The sequence below is a fragment of the Rattus norvegicus genome, chromosome 5, assembly GCF_036323735.1.
Source record: "Rattus norvegicus strain BN/NHsdMcwi chromosome 5, GRCr8, whole genome shotgun sequence".
NCBI classification, from domain to species: Eukaryota; Metazoa; Chordata; class Mammalia; order Rodentia; family Muridae; genus Rattus; species Rattus norvegicus.
This window is the reverse complement of record NC_086023.1, coordinates 18,137,660-18,160,922: the sequence shown is the minus strand read 5'-3', so window position 1 is coordinate 18,160,922 and position 23,263 is coordinate 18,137,660. Positions and strand designations below refer to the sequence as shown.

Below are 23,263 nucleotides of genomic sequence, written 5' to 3'. Positions count from 1 at the left end.
TTTCTCTTCTTTCTCTAGCCCCTTCCCCTTGTCTCATTCTCCCATTAAATCTTTCTCCATGTGGAGTCGTGTTGGTTTGGTGTGCTCTAAGCAGATGGGCACAGGCTGATATTTAACAACAGGTATCCCATAGTTGGCATTTTTGCTTATTAACTGGGATTTTTGTTTATGGAACCTATGGTTTAGGATATTCCCCCCTGAGATCTTCGATGTAAGGAACATGGTTTGGGGAGATGAGACTGTAGTTTGGATGTGGTTGGCTCTGCAAGAGTATGTGTTAGAAATTTGGTTTCTATAATGGTGCCATTGGAAAATGCTGTGTGTCCTTTCAATTAATGTGACAAAATTCTTGACATACCATACTTAACAAGAGGAAATGTTTATTTGTGTTCACGATTTCATACATTTCAGTCCATGAGCATTAGTTACTTTTCTGTTGCTGTGATAAACACCATAACTAAAAGCTACTTAAGGAACACTTAATTTTCGTTTATAATTCCAGAAGGTTCAGATGTCCATAATGGAGCAGATGGCATCCTCACTGAAACCAGAAGCTAGAAAGATCACATCCCAGTTGCACAGAGATAGCAAAAAGAACAAACTGGAAGTGGAGGTAGTCCATCACCTCACCAAACATCACCACCCACAGAGAACCAAATGTCCAAATACATGAGCCTGTGGGGGCTCAATTTTCATTCAAACCACCACATGTGATTGTTTGTCCATTTTATAGCTGGGCCTAAAAGGCAATGCATTATGGTGGACAGAGTATGGCAAATGTGGTATCAAACTCCATAAATGCTAGGGAATAATGAAAGGAGTCACTGTAGCAATGTTGTTTCAAGGACAGTATCCTAGTAGTATTTTTCTACTAGACCTCACAGTATTGGCACAGACTGGGATGAGACTAACACTGTGCCTTTCAAAGGACACTTGTCCAAACTATAGAAAAGATAGTTCTCGTGTGATACCCTTTTAGTCTTGAGGAAAGGTTGATGATAAACCTGAGCCTGGTGTCACTCAGTTCTGTCTTGCCTCCTGTACATAGATGCAGTTTCTTATTTCCACGTTCTCTCCCACCATTGTCATCACCATGAACTGACGTTATTAAGAACTGGCCATCACTATGCCTTTGATCCTCCAAATGTGTGAAGAAACTGGATCATTTTTAGAGTTACTTTGTCTTTGGTATAGAGTTATGGTAAGAAAAAGATGTAACTTTTGACGCTGGACTTATAAAAAAGGGTGAAACAATATCTATCATAAGATAAACCCCAGTGTTTTTAGTGGCTTAAACTTTCCCATGATGTTTTCTGAAAACCATACATTATATAAATGAATGAATTAAAACACTGGGTCATGTTGTTTGTTTGTTTGCTTGTTCATTTGTCTGTTTTGCTGTGAACAAAAACCTGACAGAAATCACTTAAGAGAGGAAAGATTTGTATAATCTGTGGTTTCTAGGGCTTTGGTACACCATGATGAAGGTCTGGTGGAACAAAACAGTTCACATCACACTGGCCATGGAGCAAAGAGAGAGATAGAGAGAGACCAAAGAGAGTACATAACCTCCCAGAATATGTTGTTAGTGGCCTGCCTTCTCCACCTACGTCTACTTCCTAAAGCTTCAGAGCCTTCCACTTTAGGGCCATCAACTGCACACATGGCATATTCAAACATTAAACACTTCTGCCCTGTACCCAAAGTTTGATGATTAACTAACACAGATACATTTAGTCCATCTCCAAGAGACTCCAAAGTCTTGACACTTCCAGCACTGTTCAAGTACCTAAGTCCAAAGTAAAATTTCTGTTTCAAAGAAGAGCAGAAAACTAGCATACAAGGTTCATCCTGCAAGTCAGACCAAAGCAAGACCAGAATTCAATAAGGCAAACACTAAATCCTGTAGTTCACTCTGGCATCCAGGCATATAGTTACATAAAATGACAGTAGGGTGGGTATGGGCAGCCCTATCACTATGGCCTTGTCAGTTGAAACCAACCTGCCCTCTCTTGTACTCAGAAAGCAGACTGTTTCTGTAAATGCAAAGCCATCTGTGTATATACTAAGTTTCAGAACATTGAGAGTTATGCAGTGAGGCCCTGTGTCAAAAACAAATAAAAATGCTAACAGGTCATTCTCAGGCTTTTAGATCTTTAAAATCTTTTCCTACTTTATACACACACACACACACACACACACACACACACACACACACACACACACACACACACTGTTGCTGTCTTCAGACATACCAGAAGGAGGCCTCGTTTTAGCCACGAACACTGATATTCAATATCCACTGTGCAGCAAGCTTTCCACACTGGCTACACCAATGTTTAACTCCTTAGAAATACCAGCTCTGTGAATACCAGTGCAAGACTTGATTAGTATTATGAGCACGTCTGTTCAGATGTTTCACGAAAGCTCTTCAGTGTGTGCTTACATGAGCAGATCATCCATGATGATGCTGTAGCTTATTTTTAGACGCTTTTCAAATTCAGTGACATCACTATTCTGACAAACCCATCACAGCTAGCCCTCTTGATCACTTTATACATCTGTGAGTCAATTACACTTATTCTTAACTTCATTAGCATGTTTGCTCAGACCAAAGGTTTAAATAGGGGCTTGCCTTGGTCTTGCTGATTCATCTGTCATTGTAAGGCTAATAATATGCACATCTTTTCAAATTACTTTCTCTCAAGTATATTTTAAAATACATTCTCTGATGATTCCTTGATCAGTGGATGAGGAATGGTAGACTGAATGTATTTATATGTACATGAAGGTTTTGTTATTTTTCTATGTTGTATACGTTTGGTTTTTCTAAAGCCCATGTTTCTAATAACTGGACGACTTTTTAAAAGTCTTCACTCTCAGTCTTACAAGACATATAATGAGCATAAAAGTTGCTGAGCTTTTGATATTCTTCCCATTCTAAATATAATTTTCCAAACTTTGTTTTTGGTCAGTCTTACATCATTCAAAGCTTCCAATGTTGTTTCAGAAAATCTTTGCTGTGCAACCATCTTATTGGAAGTGCAGATACACATGAGAACAGAATTCATTATTTTGCTGTTGTTGTTTGTTTGTTTTTCAGTGTCCTGTTTGCACTTGGAATATAGGTCAACTCCTGCTATATATTCTCATTCCTGAAAAGCGTTGTCAATTTGAGTTTATCTTCATCTTCTAGTTTCAAAACCTTTAGAAGGTACTTGCTGATACTTAGGGGTCTTTTGTTAATACTCTGGGATTACAATACTCATTTTTCAAATCCACATTTGGCTCCGAGTTATGGTCATTGGAGTATTCCATGTACTTATTCCCCTATCGTTGCATCTAAAAATAATCCTTGTGTCAAATATCTTGGCTAAAGTGGGAAAGGGAGGAGAAATTGGAGACCTACTATGTACACTGTCATCAGAGTTTAGGTGTTAGGAGTTCTTGTCAGTGCATCCTCCTATTTATTGCACTGTTTACAAAACTATGGACTTGAGTAAATTCTTCCCACAAGCCAACTCCACAGACTTAAGGACCAGATGGTCAGGTTTACTCAGAGTAATGAGATTCTACAGGTACACTTCTAGAACAAATGTTTTATATTAGGCCCTTTCACATTTCTGTAACCAAATATTTTATATAAACAAAGTAAGGGAACAAAAAGTAATTTAGTATACAATTTCAGCACTATACATGGTAGAAAAGGTGGGCAGCAGAAGAGAGGAGTTAACATGATGATATCCAGAAAACAGAGAACAACAGAAAGAGGAACAGAGAGATACAGTCCCTGGGGCACACTTCCAGAAACCGATGTTCTCCACCTATACCCATTCCTAAAGTTTCCAAAGTCTCACTAAAGAGTGCCACTGCCACCAATGAGTAAACAAACTTCAAGTACACAAAGAATTTGAGTAGAGTAATTTTATATTCAAATTATAATTGGTAGGACAACCCATAATGATGACATTTTTTGTTGTGGTCCAGGTCTCTTCCCCATGGCACGTCTCTGTTATTTTTGATGGTATTACTGCATGTAAAGTAACTTATTTACATATCTGGATTTCAAAATAGCTATGCATTCCTTGAGAGCCAAATACTATACCTTACTAAAAGAACACAATAAGCAGATACAATTGTATTTATCTGAATTCCTTATATACTTAATAGGCTGAGGTGAGAATAGAGCATCCTGAACCACACAGTAGACCCCATATCAATGGGAATGTGCACACACATAGCCTGATTTGTGTAGTCTGTATTTATTAATGAAGCCAGAATTACAGTGGCAATTATCAGGAGCTTTAAAGAGGAAACCACACAAAGGAAGTCTGAGAGCTCAGAAGTAAAGTGCAGTCTGGAAGCCTTAGGGAGGGCTAGGACAAGGCCTGGACTGCAAATGCCCCCGTGGTTAAGGAAGGGGTGTTTGTTTTCCCCAATAGGCAACAGATTTATATGATTTGAAGATCTTTCTACCACACAGCCTGGCAAAGAAAATCAGTTACCAAAGATAACATATTGGAAATTGTAAATCAAGGTTCTTACCTTGCACACAACAAAATCAATGAAAAAGATCACCATCTAGACCTGGACTGATTCCCTGCCTTTCCCTGCCATTTCAAAGTTTAAGAATCTTTAACCCCTACAAATAAACAGGATTCAATGCTCAAGACAGTTTTACACATCTCATCCATGCTGAACCCGTACAGAAAGTATATCTTACCTGCAAAATGCTAAAGGAAACATGTAGGGTTAAGGTTGCCTGTTGTAGTTTGAATGAGAATAGCTCCCATAGGCTCATATATTTAAATGATTAGTCATCAGGGAGTAGCATTAGTTGAGAAGCATTAGAAGGGGGGGGTTGTTGCAATACAAGTGGCCTTGTTGGAGGAAGTGTGTCACTGAGGATGGATTCTGAGGTTTCAAAATCTCATAGCAGGACCAGTGGCTCTCTATTCCTGATGCCTGCAGATCCAGATGTAGAACTCTCAACAACTTCTCCAGCACCATGTCTGCCTGTATGCTGTCATGCTTCTCTCTGTGCTGATAATGGAATAAACCTCTGAAACTGTAAGCAAGTCCCCAATTCAATTCTTTCCTTTATAAGAATTATAAGATGGTTTGACTATCCTCCCTTGGACCCTCCTTGTTATTTGGCTTCTTTGGGTCTGTTGATTATAATGTAGTTCTCCTTTACTTTATGGCTAATATTCACTTAACAGTGAGTACATACAGTGAATGTCCTTTGGGGTCTATGTTAACTCAGTCAGGATGATATGTTCTAGTTCTATTCATTGCCCTCTTGAATTCATGATGTTCTGGTTTTTAATGGCTGAGTAGTGTAGATATACCATATTTTCTGTATCCATAATTCACTTGAGAAACATCTCAGTTGGTTGAGTCCCTGGGAGATCTGGGGGATATGGTTGGCTGATATTGTTCTTCCTATGGGTGGCAAACCCCTTCAGCTACTTCAATCCTTTCTCTAACTCCTCCATTGGGTACCGTGTTCTCAGTTCAATGATTGCCTGCAAGCATTTGTCTATATATTTTTAAGCTCTGGCAGAGCCACTCAGCAGAGAGCTATGTGAGGTTCCTGTCAGTATGCCCTTCTTGGCATCAGAAATATTGTCTTGGTTTGGTATCTGTATGTGGGATGTATGGCACAGGTGGGGCAGTCTTTGGAAGGCCTTTACTTCAGTCTTTGCTGCACACTTTGTCTCCATATTTCCTCCTCTGAGTAATTTTGTTCCCACTTCTTAGAAGCATCCATACTTTGGTCTTCCATCTTCTTGAGCTTCATGTGGTTTGTGAAGTGTATCTTGATTATTCTGAGCTTTTGGATTAATATCTACTTTTCAGTGAGTGAGTGCATACCATGTGTGTTCTTTTCTGATTGGTTACCTCACTCAGAATGATATATTCTGATGGTGCCTGCACTGCCATGGTACCAAGAACTGGGCGTAGGCCTGGGGGATTTAACAAAAGACACAGACTCAGGTCATTTGGGCTAAGAGAATGCTAAAGCTGTACTGAGGTTCACACAATATATACAGTCTTAGCCTTTGGTGGAAAAACCCTGAAGCACAGTGGAAAAACAAGTTTATGTGCTCAGGATAAAAACAGGAACAAGGAAATGACTCAGGACTTTGTTGTTTGGTCATTTTAACCGTACCTGCTACATTGTATGCTACAGCCTTGGGCAACAAGCTAGTGGAGCAATTCATCCCACAGGGGTGGAGGCTGGGCCCAACAATTTTCTAGTTCCATCCATTTGCCTAAGAATTTCATGAAGTCATTGTTTTAATAGCTGAATAGCATTCCATTGTGTAAATATACCACATTTTCTGTATCCATTCTTCATTGAAGGACATCTGGGTTCTTTTCAGCTTCTGGCTATTATAAATAAGGCTATGAACATAGTGGAGCATGTGTCCTTGTTATATGTTGGAGCATCTTTTTGATATATGCCCAGGAGTTGTATAGCTGGGTCCTCAGGTAGTACTATGTCCGATTTTCTGAGGAACCACCAGAATAATTTCCAGAGTGGTTGTACCAGCTTGCAATGCCATCAACAATGGAGGGGTGTTCCTCTTTCTCCACATTCTTGCCAGCATTTGCTGTAACCTGTATTTTTAAACTATGCCATCTGACTGGTATGAAGTGAAATCTCAAGGTTGTTTTGATTTGCATTTCCCTGATGACAAAGATGTTGAACATTTCTTTAGGTTCTTCTCAGCCATTCAATGATCCTCAGTTGAGAATTCATTCTTTAGCTCCGTAGCCCATTTTTTAAGAATGTTATTTGAATCTCTGGAGTCTAACTTCATGAGATCTTTGTATATAGTGGATATTAGTCCTCTATCAATTGCAGGAGTGGTCAAAATCTTTTTCCAATCTCTTGGTTGCTATTTTGTCCTAATGACAGTATCCTTTGCCTTACTGAACCTTTGCAATTTTATGAAGTCTCATATGTCAATTCTTGATCTTAGAGCATAAGCCATTGGTGTTCTGTTCAAGAAACTTTCCTCTGTGCCCATGTGCTTGAGGCTCTTCCCCACTTTCTCTTCTATTAGTTATAGTATATCTGGTTTTAGGTGGAGGTGCTTGATCAACTTGGACTTGATCTTTCGACAAGGCAATAAGAAGGGATCAATTTGCATTCTTCTACATGAGGACCACCAGTTGAAACAGTACCATTTGTTGAAAATGCTATCTTTTTTCCATTGGATGGTTTTAGTTCCTTTGACAAAGGTCAAATGATCATAGGTGTGTTGGTTCATTTCTGGGTCTTCAATTCTATTCCTTTGATCTACCTGCCTGTTTCTGTACCAATAACATACAGCTTTTATAACTATTGCTCTATATACAGCTGGAGGTTAGGGATGGAGATTTCCCCCAAAAGTTCTTTTATTGTTGAGAATAATTTTGGCTATGCTGGATTTTTTTAATGAATGAATTTGAAAATTGCTCTTTCTAACTCTGTGAAGAATGGACTTAGGATTTTGATGGGGATTGCATTGAATCAGTAGACTGCTTTTAGCAAGATGACCACTTTTACTATATTAATCCTGCCAATCAACAAGCATGGGAGATATTTCCATCTTCTAAGATTTTCAATTCCTTTCTTCAGAGTCTTGAAGTTATTGTCATACAGATCTTGCATTTGCTTGGTTAGAGTAATACCGAGGTATTTTATATTGTTTGTGACTATTGTGAAGGGTGTTGTTTTTCTAATTTCTTTCTCAGTCTGTTTATCCTTTGAGTAGAGGAAAGCTACTGATTTGTTTGAGTTAATTTTATATCCAGCCACTTTACTGAAGTTGTTTATCAGGTTTAGTAGTTCTCTGGTGGAATTTTTGGGGTCATTTAAATATACTATCATATCACCTGCAAAAAGTAATAGTTTGACTTTTATTTATATCCCTTTGACCACTTTTTGTTGTCTGATTGCTCTGGCTAGGACTTCTGTTTGAAGTGTCCTGCCTTATCTTTTTTATAATTTTTGGTTGAAAGTGAATTTTATTGGATATTAAAATGGCCACTCTAGCTTCTTTCTTAGGACCAGTTGCTTGGAAAAAATTTTCCCAACCTTTTACTCTGAGTTAGTGTCTATCTTAGTCACTGAGGTGAGTTTCCTATATGCAGCAAAATGCTGGGTCCTATGTTATGTTACTCTGTTACTCTAGGTCATTTTATTGGTGAATTGAGTCCATTGATATTGAGAAATATTAGGGACGAATGATTGTTGTTTCCTATTTTGCTGTTGTTGTTGTTAGAGGTAGAATTATTTTTTGGTGGCTATCTTCTTTTGGGTTATTTGAAAGATTACTTTCTTGCTTTTGCTAGGATGTAGTTTCCCTCCCTGTGTTGGAGTTTTCCATCTCTTATCTTTTGTATAGCTGGATTTGTGAAAAGATATTGTGTAAATTTGGTTTTACCATGGAATATCTTGGTTTCTCCATCTATGGTAATCGAGTGCTTTGCTGCATTTGTATTCTCTTATGGTCTTTTTTTTTTTTTTTTTTTTTTTTGTATGAGCTGAGGATTGAACCCAGGGCCTTGTGCTTGCTAAGCAAGCCCTCTACCACTGAGCTAAATCCCCAACCCTCTCTTATGATCTGTATGACATCTGCCCATGGTCTTCTAGCTTTCAAAGTCCCTGTTGAGGAGTCTAGTGTAATTCTGATGTATCTGCCATTATATGTTACTTGACCTTTTCCTTTTACTGCTTTTAATATTTTTTGTTTGTTTAGTGCATTTAGTGTTTTCATTATTATGTGCCAGGAGGAATTTCTTTTCTTGTCCAATCTATTTGGAGTTCTGTAGGCTTCTTATATGCTTATGGGCATGTCTTTCTTTAGGTTAGGGAAGTTTTCTTCTACAATTTTGTTGAAGATATTTACTGGTCCTTTAAGTTGGGAATCTTTGCTCTCTTCTATACCTATTATCCTTAGGTTGGATCTTCTCATTGTGTCCTGGATTTCCCAGATGTTTTGGATTAGGAGCGTTTGCCATTTGTATTTTCTTGACTGTTGGTCCAATGTTTTCTATGATATCTTCTGCTCCTGAGATTCTCTCTTCTATCTCTTGTATTCTGTTGGTGATCATGCATCTTTGACTTCTGATCTCTTTCCTAGGTTTTTCTATCTCCAGGGTTGTCTCCCTTTGTGCTTTCTCTATTATTTGTTTCTATTTCCATTTTTAGATCCTGGAAGGTTTTGTTCTATTCCTTCACCTGTTTGATTGTGTTTTCCTGTAATTCTTTAAGGGATTTTTGTGTTTCCTCTTTCAGGGCTTTTACCTGTTTACCTGTATTGTTCTGTATTTGTTTAAGACAGGTATATATGTCCTTCTAAAAGTCCTTTATCATCACCATGAGATGTGATTTTAAATCAGAATCTTGCTTTTCCAGTGTGTTGGGATATCCAGTATTTGCTTTGGTGGGAGAACTGGGTTCTGATGATTCCAAGTGGCCGTGGTTTCTGTTGCTTAGTTTCTTGCACTTGCCTCTTGCCATCTGGTTATCTTTGGTGTTAGCTTGTCTTGCTATCTCTGACAGTGGCCTTACCCTCCTGTAAGTCTGGGTGTTAGCACTCTGGGAGATCAGCTCTCTCAGGGCTAGATTTGGGTACAGAGAGCTGTGGCACAGGTTCATCTCTGAGTGCAGATGGAAACAGGAAGGATCTTATCACAGACTGCTCCTTGTTTTGAAAGACCCCCGTAGCGGGGAGACCCTCACTCAAGTCTCTGGATGATGCGACCCCCCAAGAACTCACGTGAGACCATCCTTGCTGTAATAAACATGAGGTTTATTGATAGGAACCAGTGCACTGGGGTCGAGACTCATATCCCACGCAGGGGCAGTGGAGTTCGACCCCCAGTAACTAAGACAAGGGGAATTTAAAGGAAGAAACCTCAACCCAAGCAGGTAGGGAGGGTGTCATTGGAAAATGTTGAGAATACCAGTGAAAAATCACAAGGAGGAGCTTCCTGTTTCTCAAGATTGTTTACTTTATGGTCCATCAGTTCCTGGGAGAAGCTTCCTGCTTCTCAAGATTATTCTCTAAGATTTTAATCTAACTTTATGGTCAGCTAGTACAGGTAGAGGGCAGGGTCTGGAATTTGAGTTATTTAGGGCTTTTTAAAACTTCTGACTTCTTAGCTGCATTTTTTATTCTTTCAGTTTCCTGTGTTGTAATCATTCCTTAAAATTTTCTTAGTATGTTTTTATTGAGGTTATAATTGGATTTAGCTCTACTAAGACATTTGCAGCTTAAATGTGCTTGATATGCATGTAAATGCTGTTGACCTATGGATGGGCCCTATCTTAGTCAATTTTCTTTTGTGAAGAGACACCATGACTGTGGCAACGTTTTTTAATGAATTTATTTATTCATTTAAACAACCCAATATTGGCCTTTCTTCTTTTCCCAGTACCCCTCACACAAATCCTCTCCCATTATGCTTCCCACTTCTCTTTTGAGATGGGGAAGACCTCCGCTGGGTGCCCTACCCCCATCCCAATCAATTCATGTGGGACTAGGAACATCTCCCATTGAGGCCAGACAAAGCTGGACATTTCAGGGCATGGGATCCAGAGACAGGCAGGCAACAGGTTCAGTGACAGCCTCTGCCATAGTTTTTGGGGGACACATATGAAGACTAAGCTGCTCATCTGCTACTTAGGTGCAGGGGTCCTAGGTCCAGACCAAGCTCACTTTTTGGTTGGTGATTTAGTCTCTGGGAGCCCCCTCAAGGGTTTAGGTTAATTGAGTCTATTGGTCTTCCTGTGGAGTCCCTGTGCTCTTCAGGTCCCTCATTATTTTCCCAACCTTTCTGTAAGACTCTCTGAGCTCCATCTAATGTTTCGGTGTGAGTCTCTACATTTTTCTTTCCCATTGGCTCCTAGGTAGAGCCTCTAACAGGACAATTATGATAGATTTCTGTCTGTAAGCATAATGGAGTATCATTAATAGTGTCAGAGATTAGTTCTTGCCCATGGGGTCTCAACTTGGGTGACTCATTGGTTGGGCATTCCCTCAGACTCAGATCTATCTTTGTCCTTGCTCATCTTGTAAGCGGGACACATTTTGGTTCAAAGGCTTTGTGGGTGGGCTGTTATTCTTATCCTTTCACTGGGAGTCCTGCCTGGCTACAGGAAGTTGCCACTTCCATATTCCCCACTCCTAGGAATCTCTGCTAGAGTTGCCCCCATAGACTCTCTGGGACCTCTTCTATCCCAGATCTCTGGCATGTCATAGAGATTGCCCTCCTCCCCCACCCGATTTCCCTTCTCCCTCTGCTGCTCTCCCTACATATGATACCCCTCTCCTCCCCATGCCTCTTCCATCCACTTCCTTCCTTCCATCAACCTCCAGTATCTATTGCTCAAATGTGTTCCTAACACCTCATTCATAATAGCCAGAAACTGGAAACAACCATCCCAAGAAAACAAAGGGATAGACCTATGGTTTCATCTGCATATGTGGCAGAGGATGGCCTTGTTGGGCATCAATAGGAGGAGAGGCCCTTGGTCCTGTCAAAGCTTGATACCCAACTCTAGGGGAATGTCAGGACAGGGAGGTGGGAGTGAATGAGTGAGTGGGTCAGGGAGCAATCTCATAGAATCTGTGGGAAGTCAGGGGTGGGGGATGGGTGGTGGGTGGATGGGAAGGATGGGAGTAGGAGTGAGGGGATGGGATAGCAGGTTTCTGGAGGGAAAATTGGGAAAGGGGATAACATTTAAAATGGAAAAAAAAACTCCAATAAAGGAAAAAAACAAAGCAAAAAAAATGATTAGAAATTAATGTAATATCCGTTACTTGCAAAAGCAGAAGAAAATATAGGTGCTTATTTTAATAGTATTGGAGTTATAGCTTTTTTCAAAAGCAGAAAGTATAAAGCTCAGGTCAATATGACTGTAATATTTTATATTTTTCTTATCAAAGACCTCCTTTTTTCAGGCTAACGATGCCTCAAGGGACTCACACAGGGTTTGAAATGTAAAAGTTTTAAAGTTGCCTCCCTAGACACAAAGTTTAGAGCAGAAAAAAAAAAAAAAAAGGTTAGGCCCCAGAATTGTATGTTCCAAGAAGCCTCTCCTAGGGCTATAGAATGTATAATTACATTGGCCAGCTCAACAGCTTTCTCCCAGAAACTAGTTGACCATAAATCTTAGACAGCAATCTTGAGAAGCAGGAAACAACTTCTCCTAGGAACTAGCGGACCATGAAGTTAAACAATCTGAGAAGTAGGAGACAGCTTCTCCTAGGAAACAATCTTGCGGGACAGAGAGTTCTTCCTTGTGATTTTTCACTGTTATTCTACACACTTTCCAATGACGCCATCCCTGCCCCCTCGGGTTGTGGTTTCTCCCTTTAAATACCTCTACTCCCAGCCTCTCGGGGTCGAACTCCACTGCCCTTGCGTGGGATACGAGTCTCGACCCCAGTGCACTGGTTGCTATCGATAAACCTCATGTGATTACAACAAGGACGGTCTTGTGTGAGTTCTTGGGGGGTTGCGTCATCCCAAGATTTGAGTGAGGGTCTCCCCACTCCGAGGGTCTTTCAGGTTGAATTCAGTTTCAATTTCTGTGTCCATAAATTGTAACTCCCATCTTATTGCCCTTTGGAAGTAAATGTAGCAGAAAATTTTGAACATTTATCAGTTTCTTATCCACTTTTACCCAGCTTCACAAGTTGTAAGAAGAAAAAAAAAAAAGGTGTGAAAACTCAGTGGTGGAGTGCTTTGACCCATATGCATGAGGCCCTGGCTTCTCCATTCCCTACAAAGGGAGAAAGGGAGTGGGGGGTGGGGGGGAGGACAGAGATCCAGAGAACAAATAATGATTCCATGGTTATGCAGATGTGCAGACAGGCAAACTCAACTCTGGGTGTCCTTTTCAAGTCCACCTCCAGCTGTGTGGAAAAAGTCGCTGATATTTGTTGCCTTGGTTCCACTCTCTATGAAATAGGATAATTAGTGTTACTAGAGAATCAAGAAACTCAAGTCAATGAATAGTATCAGAACAGTGACTTAGGGATGCTAAGTGTTCAATACACTGGCTAGCAATGAGAAAGCAAATCTTGAGAAATCAATATTCTTCAACTACAATGCTTATTTACAAATATACATGTAATATCCCCTCCCTATAGTAAAGCCTTCAACCATACTGATACGATAAAAACTATGAGCTATATAAACAGCAAAGGAATATCCATGTGGCACAAATGTTAATCTCGTGATTCTGATTGTTTTAATTTGGAGACAACTCTTAGAATTATGTATGTGCAGCCAGAGAATCCATATCTTGAAAAAGTGACCCATTTTCTAGGATCAAATGTAGGCTCCAATTAACAATGTCTGCTTGTTTCTGTTTATATTTAACTTTTGTAAGTCACCAGAGAGTGGCCAGCATTCATTTAAATCCCTGTGTTCAGGCAACAGCTCAGGAAGGCTACTTACTGTGATTCATCAATAATTGATTTGCTCAGCTTGGGTTCAAATTATACATTTTCTTCTTTCTCTGAATGCCATGCATGGAGGTATCAGACATCATTGGTGAATTTATTTAGTTCCAGCATAAGTAAATCTGTTTTCATATTGTTTTATGAACTTCCTTCTTTTACCTTTAATGTTTTTAAAAATTAAATAAAAGCATGCTTAATAAAAGTTTAAAAAAAATGTACCCAGCATTTTACCTTATTTGCTCCTTAGAGCCTCCTAGATCCAGAAGAAAAATGCCTCAGTCTTTCTTTCATCAGTCTCTCTTGGCTTCTCAGGTTGTCAATTTGTAAGACAATGGCATGGTTGTTGACATGCCTTGCGGCAGGTATTGATCTGGACTAGATCTTTGTTGCTCTTAGGAATACTGAGCCTTGACACACCAAACCAAATTACCCACAGAGTTTTTACTGGAGACATACAAAAATTGGCACTGACTCTGTAGATAAGAAGAACCAGAGTTATAAATTCAGTTGGAAAGAAACCTTTAACCTACATACATTATTTGCTATAAATGTGGAGTATAGGTCACAGTGAGTGTCAGTAGTTATGGGCTTGCTACCAGCCTTAGATTACTTGTATCAGAAGCTTTTATTGTAATTTGTTACTTATATAATTCTATGGATTTTGGTTTATGTGGTTTTTTAAAGCATGTTTACTTTACTTTCATTAATTATATGTTGAGGTGGGATATTGGTGCCTGGCAAAGCCTAATGTGGATGCTGGAAATGAAACCCAGGTCCTCTACAAGACTATCAAGTACTTATAACAAATGAGCCATTTCTTTATCCCCAATTCTATATACTTTAAACGTTATTAGAAAGTAAATTTTCAACTTAGATTATCAAAAGGCATGAGGACATACAAGAATGTTAATTTCTGCTCTAAACCAATATTACAGCCCAATTTCTTTCTTTCTTTTGTTTTTATTTATCACATATGAATGCACTGTGGCTATCTTCAGAAACACCAGAAGAGGGCATCAAATGTCATTACAGATGGTTGTGAGCCACCATGCGGTTGCTGGTATTTGAACTCAGGAACTCTGGAAGAGCAGTTGGTGCTCTTAACTGCTGAGCCATCTCTCCAGCCCACAGCCCAATTTCAAATGTCTTAAAAAGCATTTAAGATGTGTGATAATCTGACTCTTCCTGTCTCATAACACTCTTTCTAGTATTAGAAGATGAGTTTGTAAAAGAATAAAAATACAGTCAAGAAGTCAGAAGTTTAGAAATGCTATCTCACCCCTAAGAAGCCCTAAATACCTCAGATTCCAGACCCTGCTCTCCTTCAGTGAGTAGGTAAAAGGTCACATTTCTTGAGCCTGTTCCCCTAGATAAAAGGGCTTAAGATAAGGCCCTTAGGTATGTGATCCTGACCTAGTAAAGATAAGAGGAAGCTTCTCCCAGGAACTAGCTGACCATAAAGTTAGATTACAATCTTAAAAGCAATATTGAGAGACAGGAAGCTTCTCCTTGTGAATTTTCACTGGTATTCTCCACACTTTCCAATGATGCCATCCCTGCCCCCTTGGGTTATGGCTTCTTCCTTTAAATACTCCTTCTCTCAGCCACTGAAGATCGAACTCCTCTGCCCCTGCATGGGATTTGAGTCTCGAACCCAGTGCACTGGTTTCTATCTATAAACCTCATGTGATTACAACAAGGACCATCTTACATGAGTTCTTGGGGGGGGGGGGGGGTCGTGTCATCCTGAGGCTTGAGTGAGGGCCTCCCCGCCCCGGGGGGTCTTTCATTTGCACATCAACAAGTACCCCAACAGAGGACCTCCCACCACTCACAGCCTCCTTTTAATTCTCTTCTCCAGAATTACTCTCTAACCTTCAGCAATTCTTATAATGTCACTGTTAAAATCGAATGTCAATTTGAGCAGTGAAAACACAGGAATGTAATTAAAACATAATGGATGTTCTTAAAACTGATGAGAGAAGGAAAGAATTAGTAAAGTGGAAGATAAGTGTTCGGAATAGCAAATTATCCAACTGATATGATTCACTGGCTAGTATTATATCAAGTCTTCAGAGAAGGGGAGCCAGTTGAAAATAAAAGGCTCCATAAGATGTAAACAAACAGGTAGGGCTTGTGAAGTCACAGCATCAAGCCAGCCAAAATTCTGGCACAGGTATAAATGATGTCTAAGTCCTGCCCCTTACTGGATTGGCAGTACATAGCTGTTGGCGATGGGAAATCAATCTCCTTTTAAGGATGTGGCCACTGGAGAGTTTCCCACACTTCAGTGGGTGATCTTCCATCAGTCCACATAGGGCCAGGACTAACTCAATTGTAAGGTATCAAGAAAAATCAAATAAAAAAAAAAAAAAGACATGAAGTGTAGAAGAGGTCATATTGGAAAAACCTTGGGGGAATAATATGAATAAACATAATCATATCCAATTGTATATGTGCATAAAATTCTCAAAAATAAATCTTTTAAAAGTTTCCATTGAATTTACTTACATCTGTTATTTTTAAATGAAAAGTCAACGTTTCCCACCAGGGAAAAGAAATATGGACATGGAAAGCTTCAATTCTTCCTCTTCATTCACTACGTTTTTAAAAATAATATCTGAATATCAAATTTGAAAATAAAACAACCTTCTTTTCCACTCAAATTCCTATTTACTGTATTGTAATTAAAATATGTGGCATGGGTTTATTTATTTGTTACCTGCTATAGTTAAAGTTTTGTACATATGACCAAAAAATGATAATCCTTAAAAATATAAACCAAATATATACTACTATCTTCAAAAGCTAATTGTACACAAGCTCAAAGTAGAGTGCATAGGAAGATAGATCATGCAAGGATTAACCAGAGGAAAGCTAGACAGGCCCCACTAACAGCAAGTCAAATAGGATTTATTTATTTTTAGTTAATTAATTAATTTATACTTTTTAGGCTAAAGTCTCACTTATAGATGAGCTGTATTTGAACTCACTGTGGGGTTGCCCTTGATTTGAAATTCTCAACCTCAGCCTCTCACATTAGATTGCAGGTGTGTGCCACCCTATACTGGTCAAGTAGCACTCAGAGAGTAAATATGATATGAAGAAAGAGAAGTTATAGAATGATAAAAGAGCCAACCCATAAAGAAGAAAAGGTAGTATTAAATGTGTCCTCCCAATGGCCAACAGGCATCTCCAGCAAGATTATGTACTGGACTTTTAAGTGGGAACCTTATTGCCCTTCCACTTGTTCATGGAGGGGGTATTAGCAACATCATTACTATTACTACAGATTTACCTGTCAGTAGCACTGTTTTGTGTTCTTGACATGAACTTAGGTCAAGGTCTTCTTTAGGGCACTTTGGCTTTTGTGCCTAGTATGATGGTGATGGTCCTAAGAGGCAAGAGATATTGAAAAGCATCTACAACAAATTCCCAGAAAAACTTTTATAGAGTCACATAATAAAATAGAAGCCTGCCCTTCCTCAAGTGATGGGTGATCGTTTCTTCCCAGTTATACTACATAAGAATGTCGAATCTTGCCATCTCATTCAATACTGTGCCAACAGCAGTAACAAGTTTAACAAACTGGGAGAAAATAAAAGGATTAAAAAAAAAAAAAAAAAAAAAAAAAAAAAAACCCTGCACAGTATCTACAACAAATTCCCAGAAAAAGTCATAAGACTCAACTCGTGGGTAATTAGTTCTTCCCAGGAAGCTAAGGTCAGTGTATAAGTTAGGATTCCTGTGTAATGAAACACCGTGATGAAAAAGCAAGTTGTGGAGGAATGGGTTTATTTGGCTTACACTTCCACATTCCTGTTCATCACCAAAGGAAGACAGGACAAGAACTCAAACAGGACAGGAACTTGGAGGCAGAAACTGATGCAGAGGCCATGGAGGAGAGCTTCTTACTGACTTGCTTCACAAGGCTTGCTCAGCCTGCTTTCTTATAACTCAGAACCACAGCCCAAGGATTGTACCCACAATGAGCTAGACTCTCCCTTATCAATCACTAATTAAGACAATGCTTTAGATTTGGATCTTATGTATGTATTTTTCAGATAACTGTAGTTTGTGTGTCAGGTTGACATGAGATTAACCAGCACAGTCGAGTCAAAGAGGCTCTGAGTGATTTGACTGAATTGTGCTCCACAGTCTCAGGCATTTCAATATTTGGGCCCCAGTCGGTAGCACTGTTTGATAGACTTGTTGGAGAAAGTATGTCTCTTGGAGTGGAAAGTACTTGTTGGAAAGTATATCTGTTTAGGTTTCAAAGCCCGAGGCCATTCCCAGTCCCCCCTCTGCATCATGCTTGTTGAGATGTGAACTCACCTGTTCCTGCCCTCAGATCTGCCTACTGCCACACATATTCCTCAGGAACCATAAGCCAAATAAACCATTCCTGTAGGCTTAAATATTTTGTAGCCTACTTTGAATGAGGGTTCAACTTCTGCTCTAACCCATCATCCTGCAGAGGTAATGGAAGAGAAAAGTTATTAGGATAAGGGGGAAATGGACCTGTTCAGTCATAGTTCTTTGCGGGGGGGGGGGGAGAGGAGGAGTTCAGTCATCTCTGATAGCAGTTCTGTCCTCTAGCAAATACCAAATAAGACTAAGGGACCAGTCCTTTAAGCAAGCTGGCACCAGACACAAACCAGCAGCTGCTGTCCAGTCCTGAAGGAATTATTATGTCACCAACAGGCAAAAAGTAAGGCCACACAGAGCAAAGTACCACAGGAACCTCACAAGCAGTTCTTGGGCAAGCTTCTCTCAATGGAAATGTTTGGAGCAAACAAACCAATGTTGAGTACTCGTCTCCAATTGTCTGTGGGTTCATATCCACATCTCACTTCTTCTATAAATACCTTTGTCATGGTATTTTATCACAGCAATGAAAAATAACTAATATGCCCCTCACTTCATCCAGTGGTTAAAGACAACACTGTGTCTGGAATCTGCTGTGTGGCTTACTTCTCTGCATCCCCATCTCACATAATAACAAAGTGACCATCACAAACTGTAAGATCAATGGTTTCATTAAAGCAACTGATATACATGTTGGACATTTTGGGCCTCGCTTGTTTGCATAGCCACTGGTTAGTTATCAACATTTTTAGCTTCATCTACAATTTAGAGATTGGTGGGTTACTTCCCAGCTAGTGCTCTATTTGGATGTCCTAAGCCCTCTACACTGTGGACTCAGTTGAACAGAAGAAAATAGAACTGAAGAAGAGGAATCCAAGGAGACATGTGACTATGTGGGTTTTATTCTTCTTGATAAAACCTCTCTGTGACATATTTGATAAAAAACTGAAGTCTTTCAAAAAGACTCTTAAAAGTTCATAAAAAAAAAAAAAAAAACATTCACTTTCTGTTTCCACCTGCACCCAGAGCTGACCCAGTCCCACAGTTCTCTGTACCCAGATCCCATGGGGGAGAGAGCTGGACTGTCAAAAATGTGGGCAATTCTAGGAGCACAGAAGAGACTACCACTTCTGCTTACATTCCTGGCCAAAGAGGAACCCATCTAGAGCCAACTGGACACAGGAACAGAGGAGTCTGGAACAGGATCCTTCCAGTTTCTGCCTATGCCCTGAAGGGACCATGTGACAAAGCTCTCTGTACCCAGATCCCGCTGGGAGAAAATCAGGCTCCAGAAGTGTTGACACACAGGCTTACAGGAGGGTCAAGTCACTGTCAGAGATAGCAAGACAAACAAGCTAACACCAGAGATAATCAGATGGCAAGAGGCAAGTGCAAGAAACTAAGCAACAGAAACCAAGACTACTAGAAATCAACAGAGCCCAGTACTTTCACCAAAGCAAATACTGGACATCCCAACACACTGGAAAAGCAAGATTCTTATTTAAATCACATCTCATGATGATGATAGAGGACTTTAAGAGAGACATAAATAACTCCCTTAAACAAATACAGAACAACACGAGGTAAACAATAAAAGCTCTTAAAAAGGCAACAAGAAAGAATTGCAGGAAAACACAATCAAACAAAACAGGTGAAGGAATAGAACAAAACCATCCAGGATCTAAAAATGGAAATAGAAACAATAAAGAGCCATGAAGGGAGACAACCCTTGAGATGGAAAACCTAGAAAAGAGATCAGGAGTTATAGACATAGACATCACCAACAGAATACAGGAGATAGAAGAGAGAATCTCACGGGCAGAAGATACCATAGAAAACATTGACACAACCATCCAAAAAAAAATGTAAAAGACAAGAAGTTTATACCCCAAAACATCAAGGAAATTCAGGACATAATTAGAAGATCAAACCTAAGGATAATAGGTATAGAAGAGAGCAAAGATTACCAACTTAAAGGGCCAGTAAATATCTTCAACAAAATTATAGGAGAAAACTTCCCTAACCTGAAGAAAGAGATGCCCATAAACATACAAGAAGCCTACAGAACTTCAAATAGATTGGACCAGAAAAGAAATTACTGCCACCACATACTAGTGAATACACCAAATGCGCAAAACAAAGAGAGAATATTAAAAGCAGTAAGGGGAAAAAGTCAAGTAACATTTAAAGGCAGACCTGTCAGAATTACACCCAAATTCTCAGAGACTATGAAAGCCAAAAGATCCTGGGCAGATGTCATAAAGAACGAAGGAGAACACAAATGCCAGCCCAGGCTACTATATCCAGCAAAACTTTCAATTAACATAGATGGAGAAACCAATATATTCCACAACAAAATCAAATTTACAAAATATCTTTCCAGATATCCAGCCCTATAAAGGATAAATGGAAAACTCCAACATAAGGAGAGAAACTACACCCTAAAAAAGCAAGAAAGTAATTTTGCAACACACCCAAAAGAAGAGAGCCACACAAATATATTTCCACCTTTAACAACAAAAGTAACATGAAACAACAATCACTATTCCTTAATATCTCTCAACATTAATGGACTCAATTTGCCAATAAAAGGACATAGACTAACAGACTGGATATGTAAAGAGGACCCAAAATTTTCCAAGCAAAGGGTATCAAGAAACAAGCTGGAGTAGTCATTTTAATATCCAACAAAATCAACTTTTAAACAAAAGTTGTCAAAAAAGGTAAGGAAAAACATTTATATTCATTAAAAGAAAAATCCACCAAGATGAGCTCTCAATCCTGAATATCTATGCTCCAAACACAAGGGCACCTACATTCATAAAGAAACCTTACTAAAGCTCAAAGCACACATTGCACCTCACACAATAATAGTAGGAGATTTCAACACCCCACTCTCATCAATGGACAGATCATGGAAACAGAAATTAAACAGAGACACAGAGAAACTAAAAGAAGTTATGAACCAAATGGATTTAACAGATATCTATAAAACATTTCATCCTAAAACAAAAGAAAATAACTTCTCAGCACCTCATGGTACCTTCTCCAAAACTAACCATATAATTGGTCACAAAACAGGTCTCAGCAGATACAAGAAGATCAAAATAATTCCATGCATCCTATCAGAGCACTGACTAAGACTGGTCTTCAATAACAACAAAAACCACAGAGAGCATGCATACACATGGAAACTGAACAATGCTCTACTCAATGATAACTTGGTTAAGGAAGAAAAAAAGAAACAATTTAAAGACCTTTTACAATTTAAGGAAAATGAAGGCAAAACGTACCAAAACTTATGGTACACAATTAAAGCAGTGCTAAGAAGAAAACTCATAACTCTGAATGCCTCCAAAAAGAAACTAGAGAGAGCATACACTAGCAGCTTGATATTATAACTAAAATCTCCAGAAAAAAAGAAGCTAATATCCATTTATCAATGAGTGCATACCAAGTGTGTTTTTCTGTGATTGAGTAACCTCACACAGGATGATATTTTCTAGTTAATTCCATTTGCCTATGAATTTCATGAAGTCATTGTTTTTGATAGCTGAGTAATACTCCATTGTGTAGATGTACCACATTTTTTTAATCCATTCCTCTGTTGAAGGGCATCTGGCTTCTTTCCACCTTCTGACTATTATAAATAAGGCTCCTATGAACATAGTGGAGCATGTGTCTTTGTTGTATGTTGGAGCATCTTTTGGGTATATGCCCAAGAGAGGTATAGCTAGGTCCTCAGGTAGTGCCATGTCCAATTTTCTGAGGAAACTCCAAACTGATTTCCAGAGTGGTTGTACCAGTTTGCAATCCCACCAACAATGGAGGAGTGTTCCTCTTTCTCCACATCCTCGATAAGATGCAATCTACAGACCACAGGAAGCTCAAGAAGAAGGATGACCAAAATGCAGATGCTCCCACTCCTTCATAAAAGGGGGAAAATATTCATAGGAGGGGATATAGAAGCAAAGTTTAGGGCAGCGACTCAAGGAATGGCCATTCAGAGCCTGACACACATGTGGCCCGTATATACACAGCCACCAAAACTAGATAAGATTGATGAAGTTTAAAAAAAAATGCATGTGGAAGGGACTGGATATAGATCTCTCCTGAGAGACACATCCAGAGTATGTCCAATACAGAGATCAATGCTAGCAGCAAACTACTGAACTGAGAACAGGACCCCCTTGGGGGGAATTAGAGGAAGGATTGGAAGAGTTGAAGGAGCTTGCAACCCCGCAAAAACAACAATGCCAACCAACCAGAGCTTCCAGGGACTAAACCACTACTGAAAGACTATACATGGACTGACCCAAGGCTCCAACCGCATATGTAGCAGAGAATAGCCTTGTTGTGGCACCAGTGGAAGGGAAAGCCCTTGGTCTTGCCAAGGTTGAACCCCCAGTGCAGGAAAATATGGGGGAGGGCAATAAGGGGGATGTATGGGGGGAATACCCGTATGGAGGAGGGGGAGAGGAAGGAATGGGGGCTTATGGACAGGAAACCGGGAAGGGGAATAATCTTTGAAATGTAAGTAAAGAAATATATAATAAATTTTTTTTTAAAAAAGAAGCAAATGCACCCAAGAGGACTAGAAGGTAGAAAATAATCAAACTCAGGGCTGAAATCAACCAAGAAACAAAAAGAATTATACAAAGTATCAACAAAACCAGGAGCTGGTCCTTTAAGAAAATCAATGAGATAGATAAACCCTTAGCCAGACTTATCAGAGGGCACAGTGACAGTATTCATATTAACAAAATCAGAAATAAAAAGGTATCATAACAACAGAACCTAAGGAAATTTTAAAAAATCATCAAATCCTACTACAAAAGCCTATTCCAAAAAAATAACTGGAAAATCTGGAGGAAATGGACAATTTTCTAGATAGATACCAGGTACCAAAGTAAAATCAGAATCAGATAAACCATCTAAACAATCCCATAACTCCTAAAGTAATAAAAACAGTTATTAAAAGTCTCCCAACCAAAAAAAGCACAGGACCAGATGGGTTTAGTACAGAATTCTAACAGATCATCAGAGAAGACCTAATACAAATACTGTCCAAACTATTCCACAAAATAGAAACAGAAGAAACACTATTCATTTCCTTCTATGAAGCCACAAGTACACTTATACCTAACCCACACAAAGACTCAACAAAGAAAGAAAGCATTAGACCAATTTTTCTTAGGAATATAGAGGCAAAAATACTAAACAAAATTCTTGCAAACAGAACCTAAGAACACGTCAAAATGATCATTCATTCTGATCAAGTAGGCTTCATCCCAGGGATGCAGGGATAGTTCAATACATAGAAATCCAACAACATAATCCACTACATAAACAAACTGAAAGAAAAAAAACACATGATAATCTCATTAGATATTGAGAAAGCATTTGACAAAATTCAACAA

At 39.2% G+C, this 23,263-nt stretch overlaps 1 long non-coding RNA gene across 1 annotated transcript; it reads right to left on the bottom strand.

Annotated features, from left to right (window-relative positions):
• Positions 1-10,371: 10,371 nt before the first annotated feature.
• On the bottom strand, positions 10,372-17,058 carry LOC120102812 (uncharacterized). Its single transcript, XR_010066824.1, has 3 exons — positions 16,774-17,058; positions 13,707-13,948; positions 10,372-12,968 (listed from the first exon to the last, which is right to left on the bottom strand). It is a non-coding gene; the product is annotated as an uncharacterized LOC120102812 (long non-coding RNA).
• Positions 17,059-23,263: the final 6,205 nt, after the last annotated feature.